The sequence below is a fragment of the Mytilus californianus genome, unplaced genomic scaffold (assembly GCF_021869535.1).
Source record: "Mytilus californianus isolate M0D057914Y unplaced genomic scaffold, xbMytCali1.0.p SCAF_7, whole genome shotgun sequence".
In the NCBI taxonomy this organism is placed as follows: domain Eukaryota; kingdom Metazoa; phylum Mollusca; class Bivalvia; order Mytilida; family Mytilidae; genus Mytilus; species Mytilus californianus.
Genome location: NW_026262723.1, coordinates 26495030 through 26517152, shown reverse-complemented (window position 1 = coordinate 26517152; position 22123 = coordinate 26495030). Strand labels below are relative to the sequence as shown.

The window sequence follows — 22123 nt, the reverse complement described above, 5'->3', positions numbered from 1 at the left end:
AAACATAGAAACAAGTTAACAAAGATCGCGGATACTTCTGATGGAGGATGGGATACCACTCGCCAGTACGAGGCAAACCCAATTGCTAGTGAGTCAGAAGATGAATTCAAGAATATCAAGGCTGAAAACAGGGTCATTAGGAAGAAAAAGGCAAAGAATAAACCAGCAGCTAAACAACGGCAAATTCTTGCCAACGCTAACCCTAGTTTCAATCCTCAACAGCCCTTTTGAGGGGCCAGCCGTCTTGGTATGGAGGTTTCCAGTATGCCCAAGACTAGTACGCTGGAAAATTTCAACGGGGACCATGCTTCAACTGTGGGTCCTACAGGCACTGGAGAGTTAACTACCCCTTCCAAAAACAACAAAACAGCAGCATCACACAAAAGAAACTGATTTTGTAAAAGATGAGTATAATTTAGAGACAAGTTCTTCAGAAAATTTGTATGCACCAACTTTTGCACATGACTATTTCGAATATGAGCAAGATGGTACTAATATTATTGTTAAGGGTAAGCTGAAGGAAAATTTCCAATTTTGGATAAATATTGGTGCTTAAAGTGTATGACTATATTATTGACAATATAAGAGATGGTTATAAGATACCATTTCATTCTATTTCTCCGTCTACGTATTTATATAACAATTTATCAGCTTTAAATAATTCCGATTTTGTACATACAGCTATTCAGGATTTATTACATAGAGGTTTAATAGTTTAGTGTGACAAACGACCTTTTGTTGTTAATCCTCTTACTGTACCAGTTCAATCTAATTCAAGGAAAAGATTGATACTTGATTTGAGAGCGGTTAATAAACATTTATGGAAACAGAGCGTTAAATTTGAGGATATGAGGACTGCTCAACAGCATATTAAATTTAATTATTCTATGTTTAAGTTTGATGTTCACTCAGCTTATCACCATGTTGATATTTTTGCTCAACATTCAACATCAATGTATCAATGAAAAGCTACACGAACTGAGAAAAAGGAACCAGTTACTCCTGAGCTCCTATCTATAATGTATAGTTCTTTATTTAAGGAATATAATGTTATGTCATAGCGTATTATTTGCGCGTGTTTATTTGTTTATTCAGGACTTTTGAGAGTGTCCGAGCTATTAAATATACGGAAATGTGATATTAGGTTTGAATTAGGTTATGTATCTATATTTATTCCGAAAAGTAAAACCAATATTTATCGTGATGGCAATTCTGTAGTAATAGCCTGTATGGATTGATACATGTGTCCAGTAAAGAATTTAAAGTTGTATTTTTTGTGGGCTGATATTTCGCCGGATTCAGAAGAATTTATTTTTTAGAAACTTCGGAAGGATAATAAACCTCTGTCTTACACACGTATGAGAGAATTATTCATTGGAGCTTTTCAACATTTTGGGTAAGATATTAAGAAATATGGACTGCACAGTTATTGTTCTTGTGGAGCTACAACTTGCGCTAATTTAGGCATTTCCGATCGATTTTTTAAAAGACGTGGTAGATGGCGTTCAAAGACCGCCAAGGACGGTTATATTCAAGACTCTTTAAAAGATAGATTAATTGTTTCTGAAAATTTAGGTTTATGAACTGATATTGACTCTTTTCAAAGTGAATTAAATTCTATAAGCAAGATGAAAATTGTATAATTGTATTGCCCGTTCTTTGTAGTTCAGCACATGGCACTGTCGTGTGGGTATTCAATTTAAAACTTAAGTTTGGTTATTATTAGAATTTACGAGGCTGTGGTTATGTGTATAGAGTGGGTAGTCTTTGGGAGTTAGTAATTGTACAAGACATGTAATTTCAACCGTTTTAAGGAATTGATTTAGATTGAAATTAATTTCTTCTAATTGTCTGCCCATAGACCGTTATTTGTTTTCCCGCGCTTCATGGGATATAACCATTCAGCACGACAGGGCCTACTCGAACAGACGTGTTTCACAGTTAAAATTTTTATCTTGCTTATGTGAATTTATTTGATGTTATATTTAATGTTTTGATTTCAGTAGTATTTATAAATTACTGACTATATTTTGTCGGCATGATATTATGAATCAAAATGTGCAATTAAACTCAGTGCATGGCACTGTCGTGTGGGTATTCAATTTGAAACTTTAGTTTGTTATTTATTAGCATTTACTAGCCTATGGTTTTGTGTATATAGTTGGGTAATCTATGGGCGTTAGTAATTGTAGAAGAACAGAAACATTTGGAAGCTAGGGATATATAAGAACTAAACACGTGAAGCTAAGGTTACGACTTTTTGACTTTTATGACAGATGATGCATGTATATCATGAGACGCTAAACCTGTCAATGCACTTGCTCTTGCTATTTTGGGAAGTGATGCAGAATGAAATTCATGACTTAACAATATATCAGTTTTATATATGTAAAAGCCGGATTCTTCAGGTTTTTAGTAATAAATGAATAACTGCAATCTAGGGTTCTGTAACTTTTATTCAGACGAAACGAAGTAACTATAATGGATATGTAAATACAGCCCTGTAAAATATAAATGTACTTATAAGTTATAGAAAGATAAATCTGTTTTACTAAGTAATAATAATTAAAACTAATGTTCGTAATTCATTAACATGCAAACTTATGTAGCTGCATACATATGCATCTAGTAGCAAAATATATGATATGGATACCATAGCAATTACTTGTCTCAATTACAGCTATACCCAGACTTTAAATTATAGTACATGTTCTCGTAAGCTGTCTCCTACCAATGTCTATTATTTATCATTAAAACAATACTTGTGTTGGTAACATAAACTACACAAAAACGTAAACTGCGTGCTTGTTTAAATCAAAAAGCAACTAAGCACAAAAAGTAACAATATAGCAAAGCAAATGTTAAAAACTAAAGCTTAGCGAAACAAGAATACATTATTTATTGTTTATAGTATAAACTCATATTTACTATTAAATTCAATATCAAACCTAGATATCTATTTTTAACTCTAAGATCTATTTACTTTAATTCGATTTAACCTTTAAAAATTTACAGCATTCTATCGGCCCACTCGATCCGCGCATTCATTCAATTTATACGTAAAGTTTTATCTCCAAATAATTAAAAAAAAAATATTTATGCGTCACAAGAAATCGTATTTTTTGTAAAGACTTACTGTGTGAAACTGAAATATCGTTTACTTCTTTATTCATAATTTTGTTATTTTTAATATTTTTTTGATTGCAAATGTTAATGTAATTTTACCAACAAAATATTTCAATGCTTTTGTCCAGAACGCATGGAGAATAATCATGATAATGGTATATGTAAACAAATGTGTTTCCATTCGTTCTATTGGTTGATTTAGTCTAACGTTTGATTTTGTCAGTTTTTGTTGACTTCTCCTTTTTTGAATTTACCTCGGAGTTTGGTATTTTTGTTATACTTTTTATCAAAGTTATGTCGCTTTGAGAATGTTCAAGTTGTCGTCAATCCTATGAATGCTCTCTATTAATGTTCTTAACTTTTTGTCAGATATTTCGAAACTTTAAGTTTAATCCATGTAGTGCCAATAAAATATTGAACGTTAACCCCTTCTTTTGTTTTTATCATTTTATTATATATCGTTGAAAAAGCTATTTTTGAAAATTTCATACAATCCTTGTTATATTTTCGTAGTTTTCTTTAAAGAAAAAAGGTACCAATGTTAAATATTGGAAAAAAAACAGAAAAATAATTTCCCGCAAAATTTTCATTTGATTGTATCTTTCAAATAAACCGACACAGACCTGTTATCATTTTCACTGTTTAAGTTCTGTTATTTATTTACTTTCAATTTAAAACAGTCTTTTAAAAGGCTTTTTATTTCAAAACAGAAGACCGAAAGAAACAGTCAAAACTCAGACCAAAAGACTCTGAATCAAAAGTTCTAACTATTTATTTAAAAAAGCATAGACGTTTTGGTTGAAAAACACAGTTTGATTTGTAGATGCTGATGAATAACTAGAGCAGTACCGTAGTTCATAAAAACATTTTTTGGTCGACGCATGTGCTTTATGTTAATTTAGGCAAACGGGTCTTCAAATGAGGATGATGACACACCATAAGGACGTCACATTTAAATTTAACTTCCCGGCTTGGTTGATACTCATATTTGCAAAAAAACACTTTTCTGTTGATGTCTAAAAACTGCGATAAGAAATAATGGCATCAATATGTTACGTTTGGTGAATTTACATAGTCCCCTTAGACGCAAAATGTACTGCCTCCTAATATTAATGTTTCCATAATTATCTTATCTTTTGTAAAATTATTGGCAAATATAAACATGATAAAATATATATAAGAAAACAAATAATTTATAGATACAGTTGTTATCCCAAAGACCAACGAACATGAAACAGAGGAATTGAAAGGTACATTGCTATATATATAAATTGAAATATTATTTTATGATTATTACTGCTGACTACAAACGGTTTATTACGTTTATAGTCATAACAATATGCATGTATGTGTGTATGTTGATATTATAGGAAACCATCTGGCAATAAAATAAAGAGTTTTGTCGATTTTTTGTATACTTATACGATTTAATGATGCATTGTGAGCTGATAATATTTATTTGCATTTTTGGTAACGTTCATTTCTACACATTTAAAAATAAATGATAAAAAATTCAAAACACAATATTGACATTCAATCTGTGAACATGTTATATTACCCATTAACTATAATCATTCTCTCTTTTTCACTTTTAAATTAACTATTAATGATGTCCTTTGATTTTAAACCAAAGGCAGTACATAATTCTTCCCTGCAAACTAAAAAAAATGAATTTGCATATAAAAATAAATTGTATTTGTGCAAACTGTTATTGAGCATGAATGTATCGTCCCAATATAGTTTTTTTTTTAATTTGACAAAACATAATATTTCAAAAGAAAACAACGATAAAGTAAAAAGAAAACAACAAAAAGCAAAAACAAATTATATATCAGAAATGATTTAATAGAAAAAACACACACTATCATTTATAATCATTTATGGAAAGACATGTTATACAAATATCTTGTAAGAGATAATATCAAATGACAGATGCATTTGAAACATATATCTAACAATGATTATATATTCAAATGAAATTTACAAACTTAAAACTTAAAACAAGGCTTCTATAAATGTTTCAATGCTAAACAGAGCATGTTAAAAAAGCTTCATACAAGTTTGTTCACATTTTGTCTAAGTTTATGATAAATTCTTAAAACAAAAGTAATTACCATTTAATAAATTACATTTAAGAGACAAACTTTTATGTATTGCTTTGACATCTAGCTGACCTAGGTCTGCTTATCAGATGGACGATTTTGGCTGAAAGTTAATTTGATAGTTGTGTCGGTTCAACCACATCGATACCATGTAATTGTATCATACTGATCAAATTAGAAGTTTGAAAAAAACACACTGTACATTTTCTGTTAAATATCTATTTAACGTATATTATAAAGCAATAATCTGTTTTATATCTTATTTAGTTAGTATGTTTGTTGGAATAGCAGTGGCATTGACAATGTTGCTAATACTATTGATAGTTCTAGCAGTCTGTATCAGAAGGTAAGATCGTTGTTGTTGCTTCCAGCATTCTTAAAAGACTTTGACCGTTTAGTTACGCTCGATAATTTAGTTAATGGTTATGCATTTAATACAGATTTTTAAAAAGCCGATGATTAATATAGATAAAAAAACTTACACTGGTTCAATATTTTATTGTAAGTACACAAAATATAGAAAATGTGCACTTTAACTCAATGTTGTTGAATTTTATGCTTCAGATGAATTAGTTTTACAGTGTGGCAATGTAATTCAATTAAACCAGTCATTTCTAAAAGAGGCATTATTCATGAAGTTTACAAAAAAATCAAAACATGCAAAGTCTGATTTCTTTTGATTCGAACATTCATAAAAGCGAAATTATGGAAAAAAATATTTCGTTACAAGAAGTTTGTTCATTAAATTTTGTCAAATTAGGCTAAAAAAAACGTCCCTGATGTTTTTTGTCTCGCAAGTCAATAAGACAACCTCATTTGAATCCGTATTCACGCAAACTTCAATTTGACCTTAGCTGGAGATATGTTACTCATATGCGAATCATGATTTGTTATTTATAAGAAAAGAATGTCAATATTGAAAACTGAAACAAGAAAAAACGATGATTCAGATATTTTCTAACAATAATCAAACAGACCTGTAAAATTCGTCCTCATAAGATTGCACGATGTCGTCTGTGTAATTATATCTTTAATTTTTTTCACATCAGGTCATATGACCTACTCGAGATCGGATATCATGTCGATGGTTAATTTGATGACGTCTATTCTAAAAACCACACGAAATGCTGAATCATTTTAATTGAGTCCGTGCATTGTTAATTGTTCCAGACCTATAGTACTATTTGTAATTTAAATAATTCAAGAATTTGAGTCGAATCGATAAATATGAATTTATCGTCTACTGCCCTTTTACTTCATTGTACTTTGAAGCCTATAGAAAGGTTCAACTGTCCATTGTTATCATGCCATACTTGAAATTAAATTTACATGCAAAGATCTCTTCAGAATGTTTATATAATATTTGATTTAATAACTGCATTCTCGTTAATATACGTCAAGGTATAAATGATTAACAAGATAGAGTATGTGTTTCAAGCGATAACTCGTGTATTCTATAACATAGCTTTAAGAACATCTACGAAAGGTTAGATTATGTAAAGATTTTCTTACTGCTCGTGTTTTGTTTTAAAATGTGTCGTTCTTATATATAGAATATGTATACCTACATGATCTATATCACGCTGGTTACCATTTTTTAACTATTATATAATTTGTCTAGAACAACGGCACTTCAACGTTTAATTTCACGTAATTGAAGGAAAATATCTGAATAGACTGTCCCAATCAACAACATGACACAATTGACGAATCTCTCAGCATTGCGTTATAATTAAGTATGTACTCTCAAATTTAAACGCACAATATTAATCATCATTGACACGTAAAGTTTCAAATGTGTTAGGTATACGTGACAGATGAAATACCTACACAAAAAAAACAGGTCAGAAGGAAGTCATCATAAAATTCATCATCAAATGAATTGTTCTTTCACATTTGCACATGTTCTTAAAAAAACATCTAACAATTTTCTATAAATAAGTTGATTGCCACATGTCGTTGGAATATACGTGTAAGATAAGAGTTTGTAACAACGTGCACAAATTCACCATGCTGTTCGTGTAACTACTTTTGCCTCAAAGAAAAGTGCATGTATTTGAACATCATGTTTAACTTGTTAACATTATTGGATATAGTTGAATACATTAATTTGATCTGCATGACCACTTCATCTGTCTCTAAGACAATATAATTTCTAATTTCAAATTAGACTTTTAATATAGTTTTGATGTACATACTTTCAAAATCTGAAACTAGATTAGCTAATTATAAAAAACATACATGAATCTTTATATAAATTGATCAATATTAAACTTTTTAGATAAATAAAACGAGTGGCGAAAAATGCTTAAGGGACATTCAAAACGATAAAGACGAAAATAAACTGACAATGTAATGGCTAAAAAGGAAAAATGACCAACAGACAAACAACAGGACACAAAACACAACATAGAAAACTAACATAGAAGACGGAACAACACGAATCCCACCAAAAACTCGGGTGATCACAGGTGATGTGGACGGGTAAGCAGATCCTGATCCACACGTGGAACCCGTGGTGTTGCTCATGTAGAAAAAACCCAGTGATAAATCTAATTCGGTATGTCAGATTTGGTGAAAATGGAACGTGATTGTTGTTGCGACAATTGGAACATATCCGTCGTCATCTGTAAAACGTATTCATAATGGTCAACCAACTCGTGATGGCGTCCGTAAAATTTACGAAGGGATGATTTTAAACTTAACCACTTGAAAGTCTTGGTTTAATAGCTTCCTTGTGAGAAAAAGGAAAATCAAGAAAAATCATAATAGGAAATATAAGCCATGTAATATCGTATCAACTTGGAGATATATACTCCGTATTGATCGAATGATGCTACATGGCAATAGGCTACAGCATGGATTTTAAAATAATTACATGGTCCCAAAAAAATTCTATGATTTGTATTTTTTTTTATTTCCTGAAGCATGATCCTGTAGAATATACAATAACAAATGTTGACCACTTACTCATGATACATGTGTGGTACTGTATTACACATCATTTTACATGTGCAGTGCATGTATTTGATTTTGACATAATATGTTCAAACATTTCTGTGAACCGATACTTATTTATGTAATATTGGCAATGTTATTGGAAGCGAATTTTTGAAATTGCAGTTTTTGATTTTGTATTGTTATGAATGCATAATTTACAAAAATAGCTTACGCAAAACGTAAAAATGCGTTTGCCTGTAAGTGTACGTCAGAAAATAGAAGTGGAAAATTGCCATATAACCACCGATTAAACGGATAAACAAAGAACTCCACGAAAAATTTAAAAAGCGGGTGGTCCGTTAACCTTGCAGAATCAAACGTTTGACTAAATCATCTTTTTAAACAAATGGAAAATAAACGAATTAAGCGCACATAGTATTAACGTGCGCTTTGCTACTGTAATGCTTTGTATGCACCCAACTGTACAACCTCGAAGAAGATAACTAATATATGATGATGCAAATACAACAAACTGCAAAATGCCTTGATCATTTTCTCATTAAGATGCGTTTGATAATATAACCTCTTTTTATATATAAGCTTACTAAGAAAAAATCATAACTGAAATAAGTATGGATGAAACTATAAGTGCGTCCATCGACTCAACTAATTCATACATACATTTGTAAAACATGTATAACATATGAGATGAGACGATCGCAACAAGTTATAAATCTGCTTCAGTTTAGAAAATCTGTAATATTTCGTCAAATGATATTTTCCATTGTATTGTGTATAGATAAGATACAAAAGTAACTCTGTAAAAAAGCTAAACTACATGTATTACTATTAATGATTATACATCAAAGTTTGAATGACAGAGTATTAGATATAAGATAAAAAAATTACCCAATAAAAATTGAAACAATAATATTCAGACAAATATATATTTGTATTCAGGACTCCAGTTAAGAACGTTTTTTCAATTACTACGGGGACTCGAACCTCCTTTAACTTTACGATACATTTTCTTATTAGTGTCCACAATCAGTAAATGCTAACTAAAGCTTACGTTAATTCATTTAAGAGTAAAAGTACACTATACAGTGATAAAAGTCTGTGAGTTAGAGATTTGGAAATTTGCATTTTTATAACGATGTTTGTCTTAAAAAAAGGACATTTTCACTTTTACTGTACGGGAACTCTCACATTTTCATAACTTAAAGGCTGTTTCAATTGTTTAGTGTTCATTTTTTGTAGGCACAGGTTTAAAGTTGTAATCATGGAACCTGCACCGATTAGCAACTCTGATCATGAATATGAAAATGTTCAAGAAAATGTCGATACAGACTATCATACTTTAAATCTGGAACTCGTTGGACAGATAAATGAATATTCTACCCTTCAACCAAATGTTCCAGATTATATTGTAATACTTTGACAATCAACAAAAAAAGAAATAACATCTTATATAAAAAAGGAAGAACACACTAAGAGGGCATATGTGACTCAAACTTAATATTTTGTCATTATACAAATTATCTTATGAAAATTAAACAATCATGCAAAGACAAGTCTGAAATTAGAATGAACTGTTTCTATTAGTTTGATTATTTTTAATTGTTTTCTTTTTTGGTTGTTTCAATACAATCGACAATAGGTAAAAATCTCTCAAAATGTAATGTAGATATTTTAAAGACGGCAAGATTTTCATGTCACCATGGATTGAATCCATTAATTTGATTTCACTTACTTCTAACATTATCTTAAATAACAATAGTTAGTTTTCTTTTACTAGTAGCAGTTTGTTCGTACTTTTTTTATAATAAATCTTTATGTTTTAAAAGCTTCTATTTCTTTCTACGTACGATTCAACAGTATTGCCACTGATAGAGATTTAAAAAGAAGGGTAGGAAAATAATCTTTGAGTGCAACTTGCTAAAATGCATTCCAATGATGAAGACATAATCTTTCAATCAGTGTAATTGAGGTCTGGAGCTGGCTTGTCTGTAACTGCTAGTAGTCCTTTGTTAATTTATGTATCATTGTCATTTTCCTCAGTTTCTTTTGTTACCTACTCTGACATTGGACTCGGACTTCTTTTAAACTGAGTTTTACTGTAGGTATTGCTATGTGTTTCTTTATTCTACATTGGCTAGAGATATAGGGGTGGTGGGGGGTTGAGATCTCACAAAACATGTTTAACCCCGCCACGTTTTTGCGTCTGTCCCAAGTCATGAGCCTCTGGCCTTTGTTAGTCTTGTATGTTTTTTTTTATTTTAGTTAACTAATATGTTTTGGAGTTTAGTGTGACGTCCATTTTCACTGAACCAGTACACAATTTTATTTAGTGGCCAGCTGAGGACCCCCTCCGGATGCGGGATTTTCTCGTTGCGTTGAAGACCCATTGGTGGCCTTCGGCTGTTATCTGCTCTTTGGTCGGTTGTTGTTTCTTTGACATATTCCCTATTTCCATTCTCAATTTAATGTCTATAAATAGTGAGTAATTCGGTGGTTACGAGACATATTTGCTTTATTGTATTCGTGACCTGTATGGTGTTTTGGGATTGATTCTCAAGACAGACGCAGGTACAAAATGTATATTGTTGAATATGGTTTTATGTTAACATAGGAACGAAAAGAATTGGGATGAAATAACGATACTGTTTATAATAAAGGTTATTTATTTAAAACAATAAAAATAATAAAATACACAGGAATACGCTGTCCTAATAATTATATGTGTAATGATATACAAGTAAGTAGATAGTAAATGATTATTATCAATGTGATGTTTTTAAAGCTTTCATTTTCTCCGTAAAAAAAACCCTCAGCAATCAAACAGGGACCAATAAGTTGCTTTTTATCTGAATTTAAGGTTTTTGTATCAGGTGTTTACCAATTATTATATACATAAATTATATTTGTAATTTTAATAGGGACAGTTGAAATCCCTCCAAAAAGGAAATGATGCTAACGAGGCCATATAATTTCATGTCAAAAAAAAAAAAAAACAGACAAAAGTAATAAATATCATTTGAATTTTGTGTTGTTTGGTTGGGTCGACCCAAGTGTTGTCTATTTTAAAATATATAATTTCACAGACCTGCATAAGGTTTCTGGTAGAACCAGCACATGTTATAGTTGTTTTTTTTTTCTCTATCTCCATATTGTCGCAGCATCTTTGCTGTATTCGTAATTGTATCATTTTAGATCCTAGCAGAACAAATAATATCTTCGCATTTGAGTATGAGGCGATAACGTATGAATGCTTTGTGTGTATATTCAATATTGCGTTTTAATTCCTTAGGTCACTATTCAGTTTAAACACAAAACACACAAAGAGAAAAGAAATCAAATAGGCAGGCAATAATGAAAACGTAAAAACAATAGAGACGGGTATTACCAAAGTGACACTTATAAGTTTAAGATAATCTGGCAACACTATGCCAAATTTAATAAACCTGACTATAATATACACAGTAGTCAGCAAAACACTACATTAAACTAAAGACACAACATCATAAATTCACACACAACCAGGGATTGATATCAGATAGCCCAGAATCATAAGCAGATCGTATTCCGCATATTATACCAAATCTGATGATCAGTCGGATTTGATGATGTCCCATTCGAGGATAAAAAGACAGGATTAAGGTTACATAACCGTTGTCATCCAATGCACATATTGCCTATAACGATCTACAAACTATGAAAATATTCATGCCACTTGCTACCTGTTGATGTGATTCTTGAAATAGTTATAGTTTGACATTTTTATATTTCCAAATATATATGATTTTCTCATCAAGGCAGCATCTGATTAATTCTTTGTTAAATAAACTGTAGTACTACACACGTAAGAAAACCACATTTCAGGGATATTGGGCAAAACACAAAAGTGATGTCTATTTTTCTTATGTACATTATTTATATTGAATGAAAACCTGTGTATTGGATCACATTATTCATGTTATATATGATAAAAGGCGAAAGATACTAAAGGGACATTCAAACTCATAAGTCGAGAATAAACTGACAACGCCATAGCAAAAACCGAAAAAGATGAAAAGACAAAATCGGTATTGTGTGTCATTTATCTTTAATTTTTGTGATTGTTTTGTTTCGTGCCGATATGGACAAGCTGATTTCAGCTGACTTTCACGATTCTTTTTAATATTTGACAGTCATGCCATTCTTCCTGGTTAAGAGAGGTAGGGTTGAGAACCTAATAATCTATACACTGCGACAAATGTTTATATGCCTGAACCATCTGTTTCCAAGTGTTCCTCGTTGTTTGCTGTCGCCCATCTATGTTTTATTGATTAAATATTATTCAGACCATTGGTTTTCAGTTTGAATGAATACATGTCATCTATTTGAATAAATTATAATGACTCTGCATTGACCAGCCTTTACAATTATTTATAGTTTCCCATGGTTAATAGAAACGTCACAGATTGCAATTCTAAAGACTTTGGTTTCCATCAGGACACATCTGCTGTCACAGCATCCTACGCAATAGGAAACTCACAGTTTATGATCATGAATTCTTAATCTTACTAGTCATAAAAAGTAATTTAATTTTTTATGACATTTTTTATGAGAAAAACTAATGTTCACAACAACTTTTAGGTATTTGTCATTTCCTCAGATACACTATTCTATTATAATAGTAAACGGCACGGAAAATAATGAAACGAATAATGTTAATTTCGTATGAGAAAACTTTCAACATTTGTGTATATTTTACAAAAGTGTGATACTTTGGTAACTGTAACAATGTGTAAGTGGAATTACTTTGATTTTAGGAAGGTTAACTATCTAAGTCCAATCAATCTAAATATGCATGTGCCTGCCCAAAGAGACGAAACTTCGTCAGGATGTTATCTGTTGGCATATCTTAATGTGTTTTGTTTGGAGAATTTGATGTTACTGAATTATTTTGATATGAAATGCATTCACAAAATATGAAGACTTGTTTCTATTTGGAGCTTGGAATATTGCATCATTTTAAAGACCTATCGTCGTATGAGTGATTTCGATTTTTTTAATAAATCAGATGACTATATATATTTTAGATCTTAACACAGTTATATATATCCTAAGACACTATGATACGAATCCATATTTACCGAACTTTATAAAACTATGCTATTCTATATCAACACGCCCCATTGTATTTTGATATAGCCTATTATTCTCGTGAGACTTCTGAAATTCAGAAAAAAATATATTATATAGTTATTATATAGTTATATCCCTACTATGTTTTAGAAACATATGACTAAATTTCTATCATCAGCATTTCGTAGTACGCTTGTATCTTCATAACCGGAAAAGGACGATAGTTTGTTTCCTGTCGTTCCGCTGCTTGAAATAGTAGAACTTTTAAATTTGTCATACCTGATGGACTTCCCTTTTTGAATTAACCTTCAGGTTCGGTGGTTTTGTTAGGACACTGTTTTGCTTTAGGTGATTGTAAATTTAAAATACGAATGAACGAGACGTTGTTCTTCAGGAACATATATTCGATTCCTTCATAGCCATCTATATTTTAGTCAACGATTAAGGATCTCATGCTTACAGTTATATATTGAATGTACCTCTATTTTACAAAAAAACAGAAGTGAATAAATAAACAATTGAAGCATTTGCTTTGTATTTTTTAAAATAATGATAAAGAAAAAACGGTAATTAGTAGGTGGTGCTCTGCTGGCTTCCAAGGCAACCATGAAGTAATCATTAAACTTAGATTTGAAACCAAAGACAATACAATGTTTGTCTTGCACGATTATATCTAAATGTAGTTCTCTATTACAAAAATTTGAAACATTTATACATAAAAAAATCAGTACATCAAGATGCAGTATGACATCGAAAAGTCAAATAATTCTCTACCAGACTTATATAACCTCACACAGTTCATATACATAGCACCATAACTTGTTTTTCTTGCAAAAACCTTAGGAATTCTAAATGGTCCTAAATCCACAAGGAATATTTTAAACTTTTTTGTTGTTTTCATAGTACTTTTTTGGTGATTAAATACTTGTAGGTTGCACTTTGTAAATACAGCTGTTTCACAAACCACACCCCTTTTGATGAGATATATAATATTCATAAATATTTTGTTTTGTACTGGTTCCCAGATATGATCTCTATGTTTCATCTCATAAAGACATAACTTGGGAATGTTACCAGTATAAATACACATGGTAGCGGCGGATTTAAAATTATGAGGAAGACACAAAGTGAAGGGATGAGTAGTACAGAATTTTAGTATAAGTTTAAACTCTTAGAAGTTCGGGTATATAGATGTTGAAAATATGCCGCACATCCCTATGTTTTGATCTTTGAATAAAATTATAGTGTATATCAACTTTCCATTCTTGGATATAATTTATTACGAAACGTCATAGTAAAAGTGGCACAGTTTTAGTTGTAAAGGTTCCGATGGGAATTTGCATTGTCTACATTTACAGAAGTGCAACCTGTAAGTATCACATACACATGAAGTATTAATATAATTTAAAGGAAAACAATGAAATGATCGAACATGAAGATCATATAGAATATATTGACTGTAATGTTGAAACAGATCATGCAAGGTGTGAACACAATATGGGCAATACAAAAAAAGAGCAATTATTCAGGTGTCTACTACCTCTATAATATTATCTTTTGATCCTATATAAGCGATATGAACTGTTTTGAAGAAAATCCATATAGAAATATAACAAATACAGTATAATAAAATGCACAATACACATGTAACATACACTCCTGTTTCGTATTTGATTGATTGATAAATTGATTCCAAAAAACCAATAAACCACAAATATTCTTAAAAAGTGTGGAGAAGACGAACGGCAATCGGTTTCACATTAGGTTTAAACTGAATATTTTTTTTTTTCTGAGGGGAGAATTCCTATCAACTTTCCTTTTTATCAAGTACCTTAAAAGTATTTTATATATCCAAAAAAATGAAAGGGTCACACATGCTTTGCTTGAGACGAGAGCATGGGACTACCTCTACTCTAGACATCAAATTAAACGTCTCCATTCTGACCAGACGTAGCTTCGAATTTATATTAAAAATCCCGCACAGCCAAATAGACACCACAGTATGGGTTCATAAGTTTACAGTTAGCATATACAATCCAGTATGGAAATACGTATGTCTTAAGTCCCGCCATCAACGTCTACGTTATGTCATTTTTGTAAATTGAAAAGTTCATTACTTAAAAAGAAATCTTTTGACATAATTATATAAATATTACAAACTCTCACTATTCTCCGAGAAGAAAATTAAGTACACATATTAGGACTTATAACAGGCCTATATAAATGTATGTGACTGTCATACAAGTGAGAGGTTTAGCTAGCAACAAAACCAAGTTTAATCCACCATTTTCTACATAAGAAAATGCATGTACCAAGTCAGGTATATGACAGTTGCTATCAATTCGTTTGATGTGTTTGAACTTTTGATTTTGCCATTTGCTTAGGGACTTTCCGTTTAGAATTTTCCTCTGAGGTCGCTATTTTTCTTATTCTACTTTGTACGTATAGTGTCTAAATTGTTAAATTGTAAATTTAAAGTATATCTACAAATAATAATTCTTAGGTGTTTGAACAATTGTTGTTTTGTTCGGTATCCAACGTCTTCGTGAAGTTACTTAACTTCCTCTTTCAGTGTGGATGTACAATTGAAAATCACACATTGTGTTTATATATTTCCGTGTTATTGTTTTCCATTTTAGCATCCATATTGAATGCACGATAGTATGCCACTATTTATCTTGATGTATTTTTTCTGTTTGGATTTTATGTATTCAGTAAAAGGTAGGGTAGGTTAATAAGAATATTAAGTTAACACATATATTACCTTCAACTGTATAAGACAACGACAAATATATTCATGTATCAATTGTCTTACATTTACACTGACTATCATAACAAGAACCATACAAATATTTATGGTCAGCGTATTATATGTTATGCACATGACAATACATTCTAACTGCCGATTCAACTGCTATGAGTGTCTTTCATTTGCCCTGACTAAACCGATGCTGCAACGACATATGTCAAACTTGATATTCATGCAACATACATGTAGGAATTTCGTGACGTACGATGTAAAAATATAAAAAAGAATAGGGTGAGGGAGATAACTCAACAAATTTAATTTGCTAAACACAGACTGGTCAGAAGAAGAAAAATATCCCTTAAAATTGAGCTCAACTACCCTCCCCAAATTTTGTTAAATAACATATTAAGAGAATCCCAATTCAAATATATTGGCTCACCACACATAAAAATACTAAATTATAAATTTTGAAACCCCTAGAAATAATAAAATTGAAAAAAAATGACACCCAAATTATATTACGGGGCTCAATTAATCATCCATGTGTATGTAAATGAACAAAACAAGATCCATAATCATTTGATCTGTCACTAGAGCTCGAGGCCGGATTTAGGAGTGGGGTGCACCCGATCTGTCTCTACTCGGCAGACATATTCCTAACCTTGGTTCATTACAGCATACTCGTTAAAACATAAAAATAAGTGTGAATTTTGTCGTTAAATTAAAAGTATGAAACTGCAAGAATTTCAATACAATATAATGGTTTAAACCAGAGATGTATTTTGAGCATCTATTTCAACTTTTAAAAAAACATAGATGAACAATTCCACCGCAAATGTGTGTAATCGCGATTTAACATAAGCAACTTATCGGACGAAATCATGGCAAGTGTATATTAAACTATTTTTCTTTAAATTCAAATACTAAGTGCCTGTTTTATTCGCAATATGCTTACATTTTAAAAGATGCATTACATTCTGAATAGATGACCGTTTTATCACATAAAACATAGACTCTAAGTGTTATCGTTGGAATGTGATGAATCCCCCTTTTACGTTTGTTCGTACCTTTCGTCAAAACGTAAGAAAGCTCTATTAAGGGTCAAGCAATCAGACATAACTATTATATTAAACCTCGCTTATATACCCATGACCGTCGTATCAGTTGCTATGCATATACCGATAACAACCTTCTCAAGTGTAATGCATTTATCAATAATTGGCATATCAAATGGCTGCATTCGTTCGATATGTTGGTGCTTTTGATTTTGCCATTTGATAAGGGACTTTCCGTTTTGAATTTTCCTTCAGTATTTTTGTTATTTTACTTTTTATGTATATATTAATAAATGTCGCAATAATAGGCATACTTTACACTGTGACTATCGTATCAACGGTTTTGCATATACTAAATGATTGTTGTATCATATGTTTCAATTTTACCTAACGCGCTTAACATCGACATGATCGATGTATTCAGTTATCAAAATTTCTTAAATATGTCAGGTTGTTTTTATCTATTTAATGTGTTCTTGCACTGATTTATATGATCTTACACAACACAAAAATCGTATTGAGAAAGAACACAGTTATTGAATAAAATAAGCTGAGATGAAAAGAAAGTTTGTTTCTGAAATAATAATTTAAACACCAAGAAAAAAAAAAAAAAAAAAATCCATGCCCAAAAAGCCTGAGGTTTTACTTACGAACGAAAATGTCAACAAGATAAAACGCTCTTGATTGATTCTAAAGAAGGCAAGAAAAATTATACACCGAGATTCAGACAATATGAAAAGATGAAGGAATTCACTTAGTAACTTGTGCCGTTTTATGGTTCGGAGAATGAACTGTGTGCTCCTGCAAAAGAGTTAAACATTTATTTGAAAATTACGTTAATGGTCTAAAAACCCGTATAATCCGGCCCGTAAATAAACAAAAGAGTATAATACTCATATGTTCCGACCATACGTGTATTGTACGCGTATGGTCGGACCATATAGGTATAGGTTTATCGTCTTGACCATACGCGTATGGTCCAAATACTCATATGGTCCGGAACATATTCATAATGATTGTGCACATTGTATATTACACATGCACATACATAAAATTGTCTTCTCAAATGTTATGCTTATATCAATAACTGTCTTATTAATTGGCATGCATATATCCTGTAGTATAAAATATCATGCGTATACCCATGACCATCGTGCCAACTGTCAAGCACTCATCCACCGTTCTTCAATCGTTATACATGTACATTGTTAATGTCTTTGCAATTGTAATACATATAACCATGAATGTCGTAACAATTATCATTTATTTATCTTATATTTCTCAAATCTTTTATGTTTTTCATGGGAATTGCCAAATTATGAATCTTAAATCGTTGTCACAGTAGTCAAAGCTATAACTGTTACATTTCAATCAACTAATCATACATGTTTTATTAAACAGGAACTACCTTCAAGGTCACCAATCAATACAACGCTTAGAATGATCACTTCGATTGTGGGACAGGTTACGAAATGGCTGGCAAAAATGTTTTTTGAAACTGCCAACCGGAAACATGAAAGGAGATAAGTCTTGAAATAGATAAAAATGTGAATCGTAACACCACTCTGTGGGTAAATGGATATGCGTTGATGTCACCAATTATGGAATATCTTGGTAAGTAAGAAATTTTAGTATATATTTAGGTTGAGTGAAGATAAGCCCATTAATGTTTATTTCTAGTCACTCATAGGAAAAATATGATATGAGAGACATTAACATCGGTAGGTCGATTTAAGTTGTTCGTCTTATTCATGTTTTTGTTGTTTGACTATAATGTTTTCCTCAACTTATTATCTTTACTGTCCCTTGGTATCTTCCCGTCATGCTCATCAATGTCCTTGTGTACGCTTTCAATACAAGTATAGACGTTCTGTTGTTATATAAGATTGTCAAAAAATCAGACATCACAATTCAACATCGGTATTTAGATGAGTAAAATACACGTGGATATAATTGACAAAAAAATGTTCGCAGAAATTATTGAAGATATGCAATAATTGGTGTGTGTTAGTGTTACTACATGTATATTTGATATATTGAAAATAATAATTTAAGTACTATGTTATTAACCTGTCTTTACATTAAAATTGTTTTGGAATCGATGCTACTTTATACAAGATATTTTTGATATTAGGAGATGCACAATTTACCACTGTTCATTCCCCATGTCTTCAAAAGTGACCAACCAATTCTGTATAATCACCATAACCATCTTTATGCGTATCAAGACGCGACGGTTTTTTGTTCAGATAGATGTCTGGACAGACAACATTTCTGCTTCACTATGATAAACTATTATATATTGATCAATTCAAGTTAAAATGTGGTTTGTAGTCGCATTTGTCGATGTCTTTAAGGAAAGAGGATTGGATTGTATCTTCAAAAGGTAAAACACATTCGTGGTTATGCGTGAAAGTTATGCTCCGTAACTTTCAGTTCGTACCAGTTGTAAATCTTATGTGAAATAATACGCAAACATTATTACGTTATGTGGTGTCAATATAAAGAATTGTGCCTATATCTATATATATATATATATATATATATATATATATATATATACAGCTCGTCTAAACATCAGCCCAACGATGTTAGATCTGTAAATTTGCTTTCGCAAATTTTTTGTTCTTCCCTCGCCGGGATTCAAACTCATGCTACTGAGATATCGTGACACCAAATCGCCTGCACTGTATTCGACGCGCTAGACCACACGACCATCTAGGCTTCACAAAAATAAAGCTTTCGGTTGCCGGGTGTTACCTTTCCTTGTCAGTTTTAATCTAGCGTCGTAACACAGTACATGATATATAAGGCATGAAGATGGAATTGTTACAGATCAGCTGAAATATCTATTGTAAAGGATCCTACAAATTAATGGAAGATACAGTCACAGAACTAATTATTTTTATAAGTACGTCTGAACCAGTGACAACTCTACAACAGATTTATCCATCGGATCACCAGCAGTGATGGTGATACATGGCTGTGTACATTCTGTATATACAACTCGTCTAAACATCAGTCCAACAATGTTAGATCTGTAAATTTGCTTTCGCAAATTTTTTGTTCTTCCCTCGCCGGGATTCGAACTCATGCTACTAAGATATCGTGACACCAAATCGCCTGCACTGTATCTGACGCGCTAGACCACACGACCACCTAGGCTTCACAAAAATAAAGTTTTCGGTGGCCAGGTGTGACCTTTCCCGTCAGTTTTAATCTAGCGTCGTAATACAGTACAGTCCAAATTGAAAACAACGTTCAAACCTATGATTGCGTTGGGATAAAAACCGCAATTTTTATACGTGTGCATGTTAAAAAAAATTCTTGGTAGAGGGGTCTAAATACAGCACAGACAACATTTTCCAAAAGACCAAAAAAGTGAGAACGTATATTTTAACAAAACGCATTTGATTAACAGGTCAAACAACGGATGTTCTTAAACCCTGCTGACTGCCATTGGCGACTGCCAAATAAATTGATCATCAGATGTAACAAAATGGATCTTAAATATTAATTTAATACCTAACAGAAAACAATAAACTTGCGGAAAAGATGGTACACCGCAAACATGAGGTGCAAAAATTTGTACACCATATCTGGATTTCGACAATTAATGTCTCTTCAGTGATGTTATATTGGTGTAGGTTGTCAATTCATATAGATAATCCCCGGAAAAACACCTTCATATTTGAAAATATACAATATTGCAAATAAAAGTTGTTTGCTGTGAAACATTGTATTGGAAACAAAGATCGAATGATTACCCTTAGATGTACGTTATTTTTGTGTCATTTGGCTTCTATGTTATTGAGAACTATATAAATAAAGGCAACAGTAGTATACCCTATTCAAAAGTCATAAATCGATTGAGAGAAAACAAACCCGGGTTACAAACTTAAACCGAGGGAAATACATCAACTATAAGAGGAAAACAAAGGAACAACAGAAACACTGAAGTGCAACAAAAAAAAAGCCAACATACATAGAAAGAAACTATTTGATAACAACTGCCATATTCATGACTTGGTAATATCATTTTGTTCAATTACATTAAAATGTAAACTGTATAATTATCCCAAAACAAAGATCATGCAATTGGTAGTGTGGTGTTTTTGCCGATTGATATGGTGCTGTGCCTTGTGCTATAATAATGTTCAATTCAGTAGATTATTCAACTTTCATCCTATTGAAAATTCAAATGAACTATTGTTGTCATTATTTGCTGTTTATCTTTTCATGTTTGTTTTTATTGGTTCAGTTTATGAAATGAATGTTTATTGTGATTTAATTTCCCTTTTCATCTATTTCGGAATTTATGTTTAAATTGGTTTTTTTTTCTAGAATGTATATACTCGTTTACAGATTGTTCTGGAATTAAGTCAACCGATCTGGTCACAGACAGCATGAATTTATCTGATAATGATATTCTTAAGTGTTCTGTCTTCTGTAAACGACGTGGATTCAAAACTGACGATGTTATTCTTTTAAAGGTACGTACACAGTTTATCAAAAATAATGTAGGACAAAATCAGGTCATGCCAACACATGGTTACATTTATTATCAAGTAAAACGTAAACTGATGCCAATAATGACAAAATCTAATAATTAGACAAAACTAAACTTAATAATACAAACAAAACAAACATTACATAATCAGTAGCAATAAAACATGAAATCCTTAGCAAGAAAACATGAACCCTTGAATAGCTAGACATGAACTGTCGAGTCAAAAAGCATGTATCATTGAAACAAAAAATATGCTTCTACAGTTACATGTAAAAGGATTACGTATAAATGACATGATAGAAAACCAACGTTGTTGATCAAATTCTAGATAAGACAACTAGTATCTAATACTATTTCAAAATATTTTCTAGGATTTTCAGCTAAACATCTTATAACGAATAAAGAAAGAACTGACAAAAATCTTAAATGCATGGCCCAAAAAAAAAACCCAACACATAACCTGTCTTAAGAATGGAAATGAGCATTCGGCAGCGATAAATATTTTCTTGGC

The 22123-nt window shown here is 31.4% G+C and overlaps 1 long non-coding RNA gene across 1 annotated transcript; it reads left to right on the top strand.

The window, feature by feature from the left end:
* The first annotated feature begins 201 nt into the window (after positions 1–201).
* On the top strand, positions 202–9962 carry LOC127707910 (uncharacterized). The gene is made up of 4 exons (XR_007985086.1): positions 202–1396; positions 4326–4376; positions 5496–5574; positions 9429–9962. It is a non-coding gene; the product is annotated as an uncharacterized LOC127707910 (long non-coding RNA).
* Positions 9963–22123: the final 12161 nt, after the last annotated feature.